Raw genomic sequence first — 11,019 nt, forward strand, 5'->3', positions numbered from 1 at the left:
TTAGCCAGGATGGTCTCGATCTCCTGACCTCGTGATCCGCCCGTCTCGGCCTCCCAAAGGGCTGGGATTACAGGCTTGAGCCACCGCGCCCGGCCCAAGAATATATTAAAAGGAACACTTACATGATCATCTCAGTAGATGCACAAAATAACATTAGTTAAAATGCAACTTAAAACTCTCTGAGTTTTAGCCAGCCACATGGGCTGCCAGCTAGAGATTTTATTCTCCAGCATTCCTTGCAGCTACCAGTGGCCATGTGACTAAGTTCTTGCCAGAGGACTATCAGCAGAAGTGATGTGAATATTCTCTAGGTAATGGACTGGGCTTTGATTACCTCTCTTCTCTCTTTTTCCCCTCTTAGCTTCTGTTTTAGTCAGACCAACCATATGCTTAGACTCATTCTCAGCTCCTCCCAAAATCCGAGCCACAAGTTACAGCCACTCATGGTATGCCACTTAATTTTCTGTCTTATAATGTCATTAGAGGTGTTCTTTATCCATGCTAACATATTCCAGGCTTCCTGAAACAGTTTTACTTGTTCATCTTTATATTCATTTAGAACCTTACAAAAAATTGAATGCACAGAAAGCATTTGAAAATATATATTTCATTGCCATCAATTTTGTTTGCTTGTTCCTGCTGCTAGCTAAATGTGATGCTATTTAATTGAAACAAATTCTTACCAAGCTATGAAATTAAGGTACAATTTTGAAAATTTGAGTCCATTTAAACCCTCATATTACACTTAATTGAAGATATTTAATAACCATTTGTCTTCCCAGTGGAAGAAAAATAGCCTGAAGCTTTTGGAAACAGAAGCTAGAATGTCAGGAGCATAGAGGGATTTTTTGCTGAATTTTCCTGAACTCAATTCTTACATTCTTATAACACACACACCAGGCATATAAGTCCTTTATTTATTGGCCTTTCTAGACTAAGTTATAAAGAAGTTTGGTTTTAGTTTAGGATATATTTTTATAAATGTTCTGGAATTTGTATGTAAAAAAGATGAGGTGCTTCTCTATTTCTAGAATCAATTAAGCAACAATTATTTATGGAAAAATTACTAGTAACAATGGGACACTCAATAAGTTTTCTTGAAGCTATCTATGACTGATTACTCATCTGAAAAAAATATTTTGAATTAGATGATTGTTAAGGTTCTCCCAGCAATTAAAGTCCATATAATCTGTTTCAAACACCTTCTTTGTCATTGAAAAGGATTTATTTAAAAAGTGTAAGTGTCAGTATTTTAAAACATATTTATCACTAGAAACCATTTAGACTAGAGGTCCTTAACAAAGCAAAGGGGTGTGAGTGAGCAGGCACTTTGAGGGGACTTCACTGTTTGGTAATGTGTTATGTCCTGCCAGAGTTGGGGGTCAGGAATGAGCTTGATGGAGAAGAATAGATCAAAATCTGACTGTACAAAGTCTCACAGTACTGAACAAAAAATAGTCATGAGAATAAAAATGCACTTAAAAATAAACAATAGAATATACAGCAACAAATATTTACTGAACACCTACAATATGTCTTGTTCTTGAGCTACATCAGTCAACAAAACAAACATCCCAGAATGGTGGAGCTCCATTCTGGTTGGATGGTACTTTTACCTTTCGTGGGATCCTCAGTCACATGAGCCCCATGAGAAAGGTGAAGAAGTAACTGGTATATGCAATGAAGAAATTGGCTCTAGAATGCATGATAGCAGTTAGTGACGGGAGTGGCCCATGTAATAAAAATGACAACTGTTTTGTTGAAGGACAAGAATTTAGATAAAAGGTCACTTGAAATGGCACATAATGGTGTTGTGCGAGTGTGTAGAAACTTGCCGAGCATGAAAGCATTCATAACAGGAAAGCTCATCATCAGCACTGAAGTGTGATTTCAGGAAAATAGCAAGTTGGCAGCAGAGTCTGATGACTACCATTTCAGGTAATGATGTCATTTTCTCCTTCATTCTACTAATTAGCAGCCTCCTTAAGGCACTGCTTAAGCTTCAGAAGCAGATGGGCCAACTATAGTTTGGGTTCAGGCCTCATCTATCTCATTTGCTCTACACCAGAGACAGCATGGGATAGTCTGACATGGTATACTTACTTTGCAATAAAGCAATTTTTTAAAACAGGAAAATCTATGAATACCTAGTGAGTTCCTCAGCCCATGATGAACCTCAGCCACCTATGCTTTATTTCAATTTGCTTCCTACACAGAACGTGGATATTGGCTTTACATCCATGAAACATAATAATAATAATAATAATAATAATAATAATAATAATAATAAAGTTACAAGTGAAGAAAGGGGGAGAGGTAGAGCTCGCTCCCCAGCATGTTCCTCAATATTTGTCAGTGCCACCACTAACTGATTCAGAATCATCCTCTACATTGCCCTCTCTCTGTTTTCTTTGCTGGAGGAGGGTCCTTCCACATGGCATAAGAGAGTATCATGTAGCCAAAATTGCTCCATTCCAAAGGCACAAAGGATGTATATAAGATAAATATAGTTTATTTTTCTGTAAACCAGACTTCAAAGATTTTAGCCTTTAAGTATATTGGTATATTTACTTTGTACTAAAGCAATTTTTTTAAAACAGGAAATTCTCTGAATACATTGAATACATTGAGAATTTCAATACCTCTTAGCTCAAGCATTCTTAATGGTTTCACAAAGCTCATTTACCAAAAAAAAAAACAAAACAAACAAAAAAAAACCTTTTTCTTAATATGTTGCTGGAATCATCTTACAAGCATCAGTGTTCAGTTTCTTTTCTTTTTCGAATTATTCTCCTTAGGTTGCTTGTGATCCAGAGGAGAACTAAGCAATGTGTTAATGTTAAAAGCGCATGCGTGTGTGTGTATGTATGTGTTGTGGTGCATGGCAGAAGGAGGTATGAAGCAAGGATGTCCTAATCTGCTTCCAGGAGGAAAGAATGCATTACTCCTTCTTCTCCTTTTTGAAAAACTTTTCCCTTTCCAGAAAGCCCTGGCATGGAAATCCTATGAGATTTCTCAATTCTATTTAGTTTGGGGCCTTTTATGCTCTAGAATTGCCAGGTATTGTTCTCTGACGAATCTTCAAACCTGAACTGAGCCAGAAAATTAGGGTCTTGGAAACAAAGTCCAAATGAAGGAACCAATTCAATAAAGTCTGGCTGTGAGTCCAAGTGGCACAATCACAGCAACCGTGTAAGGGCCAGGTGGGTGAGTTTTGCCAATGTATAAAATCCTCTTGAGCTGCAAGCTCAAAATAGCAAAATTTAAACCCATATTTTAATTTAAAATAACTCAATTTTATAAATAAAGTATGAATAACAACAATAATGCCTTGTGTTTATATAGCACCTGGCATCTTTCAAATGTATTTATATATGCATTTTTATGTACTATTCGACAAGTTGTACATCATGGCTTTATGCCATGTGGTATTTTCCCTGATTTGGGCTAATATAATCTATGTTGATAGAACACCAAGGACTTGCCTGATTCCTCTTGTTTTTATGCAAGAAAGATCAGAAATTAGATGGGATCTGCATATAGTCAGGACAAAAGATCATATAATGAAGTGGAAATCAGTGCAACCAGAAGAGTAAGGAGTTGTACCTCCCTAGGTCAATGATGCAGCTGTGAGGTCAGGCCATGATCAGCCTTGATGGGGCCACACAGTTGTTACTTAGCAAGCCTAGATGCCGCCCAGAAAACCTACAGATACTGTTGACAAGTCATGCGTTATGCAGTTTGTGTAACCAACAACCCTAAACATACTCACTTCTGCAAGTGGCCAGATCTGGGATACATGGGAGAGGACTGTGGACTGAGATTATCTGAGCATGCTCAGCTCTTTCTCCCAAATTTATCAAATGGAAAAATCATTCTTCCTCTCTCGGGAAGAAATGAAGTAGCAGGCAGGGAGAAATTGAATGGATCCATTTTATACATTTTCTTCCTGGAACGATATTGGAAATTTTCTCCCCTTTATGGAAATAGAATTGGGAATACATAAGCTACACTGCTTTAGCAACTACATTTATTTGGTAACTGCACATATGTGTTTAATTTAGCTGAATTCTTTTTGCTATATGATTGTTAATTCCTACTAATCAATTTCAATAATTATGTTTGAATTCATGTTCTGCAAGACATAGCAAGGAGCCATATTCAGTTACTAATATTATAAAATGTTATTTGCAATCAAGCCATAGATTAGCCAGGTGATACAGTAGAGTATATAGACATTCAATATAATCTGACCCACCATTTTATTCTGTCCAGAAATTTCACCAAGAAAATCTTTTTTTTAACACTGGTGTTTTGCCTAGGATATTTACTTTAATATACTAATGCTCTTTGTAAACCTTTGAAGAGTGCTTCAGCAAACAGTATTTCCCAATTTATCTCATCAATAGCTCAGTGAGCAAAAACAAAATTGGGATTATATTTCAGATAACAAATTATTTTCCTTCAAAATAGAACTAGGAGCCAAACTCCATTTTATAAATTTGCAAATTATTCTTTAATTCTATGGATGTTATGTAATATTTAATTTTTTAAAAACAAACAATAGAGAGAGCAGATTAAAACCCATTATAACATTGTTGTTGGTAATACAGAAACCATTTTTCAGTTTTTCAAAGTTGTAGCAAGTGCTATATTCTTGTATGATTTACAAAATCACATGACATATTATAATTAGAAAATATGTAGAAAAACAGAAAGCAAACTGAGCCAAATTTTTGGAACAGCCTTTGATATGGTGTGGATTTGTGTCCTCACCCAAATCTCATGTCATATTATAATCCCCAATGTTGGGGGCAGTGCCTGGTGGAAGGTGATTGGATCATGGGAGCAGATTTCCCCTTGCTGTTTCTGTGATAGTGTGAGTGAGTTTTCATGAGATCTAGTTGTTTAAAACTGTGTAGCACTCCCTTCCTCCTTTTCTGGCCATGTAAGATGTGGCTGCTTCCCCTTTACCTTCTGCCATGATTGCAAGTTTCCTGAGGCATCTCCAGCCATGCTTCTCTGCACTGCCCTAATAGAAGTTCTTTTCCTCTTTCTATGGTCATGTAAGATGTGTCAGTTTCCCCTTTCACCTTTTGCCATGACTGTAAGTTTCATGAAGCATTCCCCAGCCATGCTTCCTGTACAGCCTGTCAAACTGTGAGTAAATTAAATCTCTTTATAAATTATCCAGTCTCATGTAGTTCTTTATAGCAATGTGGGAATGGAATAATACAGAAAATTGGTTCCTGGAAGAGGCTCATTGCTATAAAGATACCTGATAATGTGGAAGCAGCTTCAGAACTGGGTAATGGGCAGAGGTTGGAACAGTGTGGAGAGCTCAGAAGAAGACAGGAAGATGAGGGAAAGTTTGAAAGTTCCTAGAGACTTGTTAAATTGTTATGACCAAAATGCTGATAGTGATATAAACAATGAAGTCCAGGATGAGGTGGTTTCAGACGGAGATGAGGAATTTACTGGGAACTGAGGTAAATGTCACTCTTGCTAGGCTTTAGCAAAGATACTGGCAGCATTGTGTCCCTGCCCTAGGGATCTGTGGAGTGTTGAACGTGAAAATGATGATTTAGGGTATCTGGTGAAAGAAATTTCTAAGCAGCAAAGTATTCAAGACCTGACCTGACTGCTTCTAGCAACCTATTGTCATTTGTGTGAACAAAGAGATGATTTGAAACTGGACCTTACATTTAAATGGGAAGCAGAACATAAAAGCTTAGAAAATGTTCAGCATGACCATGTAGAAAAAAAAAAAGAAAAAACATTTTCTGGGGAGGAATTCAAGCCCACTGCAGAAATTTGCATAGGTAAAGAGGAATCAAATGTTAATAACCAAGACAATGGGGAAAATGCCTCAAAAGCATTTCAGAGACCTTCTTGGCAGCCCCTCCCATTACAGGCCCAGAGGCATAGGAGGGAAGAATGCTTTTGTGGGCAGGGCCCAGGGTCCTGCTGCTGTGTACAGCCTAGGGTCACCATTCCCTGTTCCCCAGCTGCTCAAGTTCTACTTGTGGCTAAAGGGGACCCAGATATGCCTCACTGCTCCAGAGGGTGCAAGCTGGAATCTGCCAAGGCTTCCATGTGGTGTTAAGCCTGCAGGTATGCACAGGGTAAGAGTTGAGGCTTGGGAGCCTCTGCTTAGATTTCAGAGTATGTATGGAAAAGCAGAAGTCTCCTACAGTGGTGGAGCCCTCATGGAGAACCTCTTCTAGGGCAGTACAGACGGGAAATATGCAGTTGGAGTCTGACACAGAATCCCCATTGGGGTTCTACCTAGTAGAGCTGTGAGAAGAGTGCCACAATCCTCCAGAAATCACAATGGGAGATTCACTGACAGCTTGCAACCATGCTTCTGAAAAAGCCACAGATACTGAATACCAGCCAATGAAAACAGTCGCAGGGGCTGTGATCCACAGAGCCTTGGGGGCACAGCCGCCCAAGGACTTGGGAGCCTGCTCCTTTCCTCAGTGTTCCCTGAATGTGAGACATGGAGTCAAAGGGGATTATTTTGAAGCTTTGAGATTTAATGACTGCCCTGCTAGGTTCCGGACTTGCATAGGGCCTGTAGCTCCTTTTATTGACTGCTTTCTCCATTTTGGAACAGGACTATTTAACCAATGCCTGTATCCCAATTGTATCTTGGACATAACGAACTTTTTCATTTTTTTTATTTTTACAGACTGATAGACATAAGGAACTTGCGGTTCCTCAGATGAGACTTTGGACTGTGGACTTTTGAGTTAATGCTGGAAAGAGTTAAGACTTTGGGGGACTGTTGGGAAGACATGATTGTATTTTGAAACGTGAGAAAGACATGAGATTTGGGAGGGACAAGGGGCAGAATGATATAGTTTGAATTTGTGTTCCCATGCAAATCTCATGTTGAATTATAATCCCCAGTGTTGGGGAAGGAGTATGGTGGGAGGTAATTGGATCATGGGAACAAATTTCCCCCTTGCTCTTCTCATGATAGTGAGCAAGTTCTCATGAGATCAACTCTGGTTGTTTAATAGTGTGTAGCACCTCCCCCTTCATCTCCGTCTCCTTCCTACTATAGCTTTGTAATGGTGCGTAGCACCTTCCTACTATAGTCATGTTTAATAGTGTGTAGCATCTCCTCCATCTCTCTCTTCTTCCTACTATAGCCATGTAAGATGTGCCTGCTTCCCTTTGCCTTCTGCCATGACTATAAATTTTCCAAGGCATCCCCAGCCATGCTTCATGTACAACCTACGGAGCTACAGGTCAATTAAACCTCTTTTCTTTATAAATTATCCAATCTTGGGTAGTTCTTTATTGCAATGCAAAAATGGACTAATACAACTTCAGACATATTTTCTAATTAAAATTATGTTTCCCCAAATAAGTAAATGCAACCATTTATTAAAATAATACAATGATGTAATATCTATTTTCTATATTCTATTCGACACACTTGTATTTTAGATGTATTACTTTCATTGCTCTAAGAACCAAAATTTATTAAATGTTCTTAGATTAATTTCATTTTCTTTCTTTATCTGTTTATTCACCGATGTTAATTCATAGATGATAATAATAATAATAAACGAATTTTTGATTATGCACTATAAATGTTCTTGAAAAATTGCATTTGACTGTCTTTTTTTTTTTTTTTTTTTTTTTGCCTTTCTGTGATAGTGGATTTTAGATACGAGAGGTATAGCTGAAAAAGACAAATATACTCACTTTGACACTGGATGAAGCCTGAAGCCTAATCTCAAAGAAGCTGTAAACCTGGCTATTGTGAAGTTTTGGGAGTTGAGGCCAAGGACATTTAAAAGAAGTCAGCTAGGTGATATTGGCTATGGACACAATTAGCAACATGCTTGAAGTTAAATAGCAACTATTATTTATTGAGAAGGTAAAGAATAACACATATTGTTCTATCATTTTATACATGTTTAACCATTTGATCTGCATAATAAAAGTTTGAGGTATTTTCTAATATTAATTAAACTAATTTTATAAAGGGGGAAATGGCAATTCCAAGAGGTAAAGTAACTTGCCCCAGGCTAACTTAGTATGTGGTGAAGCCAGGATTCAAACACAAGCACTGCACAAAATTATTTTAATAAATGAAAGAAAGGAAGGAAGGAAGGAAATAAGGAGAGAAGAGAAAGAAAGAAAGAAAGAAAGAAAGAAAGAAAGAAAGAAAGAAAGAAAGAAAGAAAGAGAGAAAGAAGAGAGAAAGAGAGAAAGAGAGAAAGAGAGAAAGAGAGAAAGAGAGAAAGAGAGAAAGAGAGAAAGAAAGGGAAGAAGGGAAGAAGGGAAGAAGGGAAGAAAGGAAGAAAGGAAGAAGAAAAGTATAAAGAAAGAGAAAACTATAGACAAGTAGTTTGGAAAGAAAAAAACTCTTATTTATAGATGGTATGATCCTGTATGTGAAACTCTTAAGGAATTCACAAAAATACTACTAGAACAAATAAGTGGATTTAGCAAGGTTGCAGGATACAAGCTCAATATACAAAAAATTACTTTTTATCATATTGTAATAGCAAAAAATCTAAATATAAAATTGAGAAAATAATTTTATTCATAATAGCATCACAAAGAATTTAGAAATAAATTTAATAAAATAATTGCAACACTTATACACTGAAAACTACAAAACATTGCTGAGAGAAATTTTTTAAAAATCTAAAGTGATTGAGAAACAAAATGTATTCAAGGACTGGAGTATTCAATACTGCTAAGATGTTAATTCCACTAAAATTAATTTACAAATTCAAATAAAGCTCTATTGAAAAGCAACATTGTGTGTGTGTGTGTGTGTTTGTGTGTGTTTCAAAACAAGCAAGCTGCCCTAATACATCTGAAAATATAAATTATAGCCAAAATATTTTTGAAAAAGGAGATCAAATTTAGAGAACTTACAATATTCAATTGCAAATTTATCTTTATCATATAGCCACAGCAATTAATCCAGTGTAGCCTTGGCACAAAGATAGGCACATAGATATCAATGGAACATAGTGGAAAGTCCAAAATAATCATGTGTATTTACTATCAACTGGTTTTCAACAAAAGTACCAAGATATTTCAATGGGTAAAGGACAAAGTTTCTTTAAAAAAGTTATTTTGTTTTGTAGATATCCAATAGGTTCAGCTGCATCTGTAGAAAAAGATTATTATTTTCTGTACACCTAAACTTATTTCAAAGTTTTAAAGAAAGAAAGCACAAACATTACTTACAATTTGGCAGACATTGTCTCTCCTGCACTATAAATACTTGAGGCTAGGCAGTATGGGGCATGTTCATATCTCAATATACTCTCTGACCATATGCCTTCATTTCTTAATGCTATGCTAGAGTTGTCATAGTGACATTAAGCAGAGAGCTATGGCAGCTTGTTTATCACAGCTATTATAATAAAGATAAAAGAATATTAATGTTCAAGAGAGATGGGATCTAATGCACAAGTGGGAGAAATGTCACTAGGCAGGAACAAGCGAAGTTCACCTGCTGTAATGGGAGGAAAGGTGGTGTGAGTTGCAAAAGGTTCAGGAACATCAGGAGATATGATGCTGAGAAGGATGAGGTTATTCTTTTTTGATCTTTTCAATGAAAGAAGATGCAAAGTCATCAGCTATAAGTATGTTAATGACTTGGGAAAAAATGAAGAAGAACATGCAAATGTGTCTTTCTAGAGAATGGAACAGGCAGTTGACTATGGAAATGTAGAAAGATTGCTGGGCCTTGGTGTATTACTTAAGGAGGCTTGCTGTCACAAATTTAAAGCATGCCCAGTCAGCCCAGTTGTATAGAAATATAATGCTCATGAAGCAGATGGGATTTGTGTAATCAGGCCTGCAATTTTGCCACTCCTCTGTGACAGAGAGAAAAGGGATCAAGGGAATAGATGGTGTGTGCAAGAAGGTCATTAATAATAATGGGTTGTGGAACTTAAGCTCAATAACAGAGGAAATGAGAAGGAGGTGGACATTAAAAAATTGTTAAATCAGGCAATATAACTTTCATTGTTTGAAAAATACTCTCAGTATAATCATTCAGAATTTCTGGAAAAAATAAAAGAAACATTTAAAAAATATAAAACTATGATTACAGGGAGCATAGACAATCAGTAGAAGCTAAGACCAAAAAGTGAACACAGACTAGAACAGTAAGAAAGCATGTATTCATCTGTTCTCATACTGTTAATAAAGACATACCTGATACTGGGTGATTTATAAAGGAAAGGGGTTTAATTGACTCATAGTTCAGCATGGCTGGGGAGGCCTCAGGAAACTTACAATCATGGTGGATGGGGATGCAAACATGTCTTTCTTCATCTGGCAGCAAGAAGGAGAACAATGAGTGCCCAAGGAAGGGGAACCCCCTATAAAACCATCAGCTCTCATGAGAACTAACCCATTATCACAAGATGGGAAAGGGGAAACTGCCCCCATGTTTCATTTATCTCCACCTGGTCCCTCCCACAACAAGTGGGGATTATGGGAACTACAGTTCAAGATGAGATTTGGGTGGGGACATAGCAAACTATGTCAGGCATGAAGCCAGAATATACCACTGGGACATCTGTGGGTATGTATCCACACCTGCAGATCTGTGGATAACCTAGGGCCTCATGTTTCAGCAGTCATATCTGGGAAAGAAAGAAAAGGCATGGTGAGGAGCTGAAACCAAGACTACCACATGAAATTGAATCATTCAAACGATTTTATCCTCAGTGAAAAGGTCAAGTGGAAAAATCGAAAACAAAAATTTAGATCTCTGCGTGAATTGAAAAAAAAAATGAATTAATTACTTAAGGTCAGTTAAATGATCATTCAAGATCAAAAGCATCATGGAGACATTTTCTGATTAGCAAAATATAGATGTTTGCTATTTACTTCAAAAATAAATCCAGAGAAAAATATAAAATGTTAAAAGGAATAGTGATAAATTAAATGGAATATAAATAAACAAAGATTGCTGTGAAATAATATCCAGTGGGAGAGGGGCATTAAAACATGACAAAATTA

The sequence above is a fragment of the Macaca nemestrina genome, chromosome 3 (genome assembly GCF_043159975.1).
Source record: "Macaca nemestrina isolate mMacNem1 chromosome 3, mMacNem.hap1, whole genome shotgun sequence".
NCBI lineage: Eukaryota > Metazoa > Chordata > Mammalia > Primates > Cercopithecidae > Macaca > Macaca nemestrina.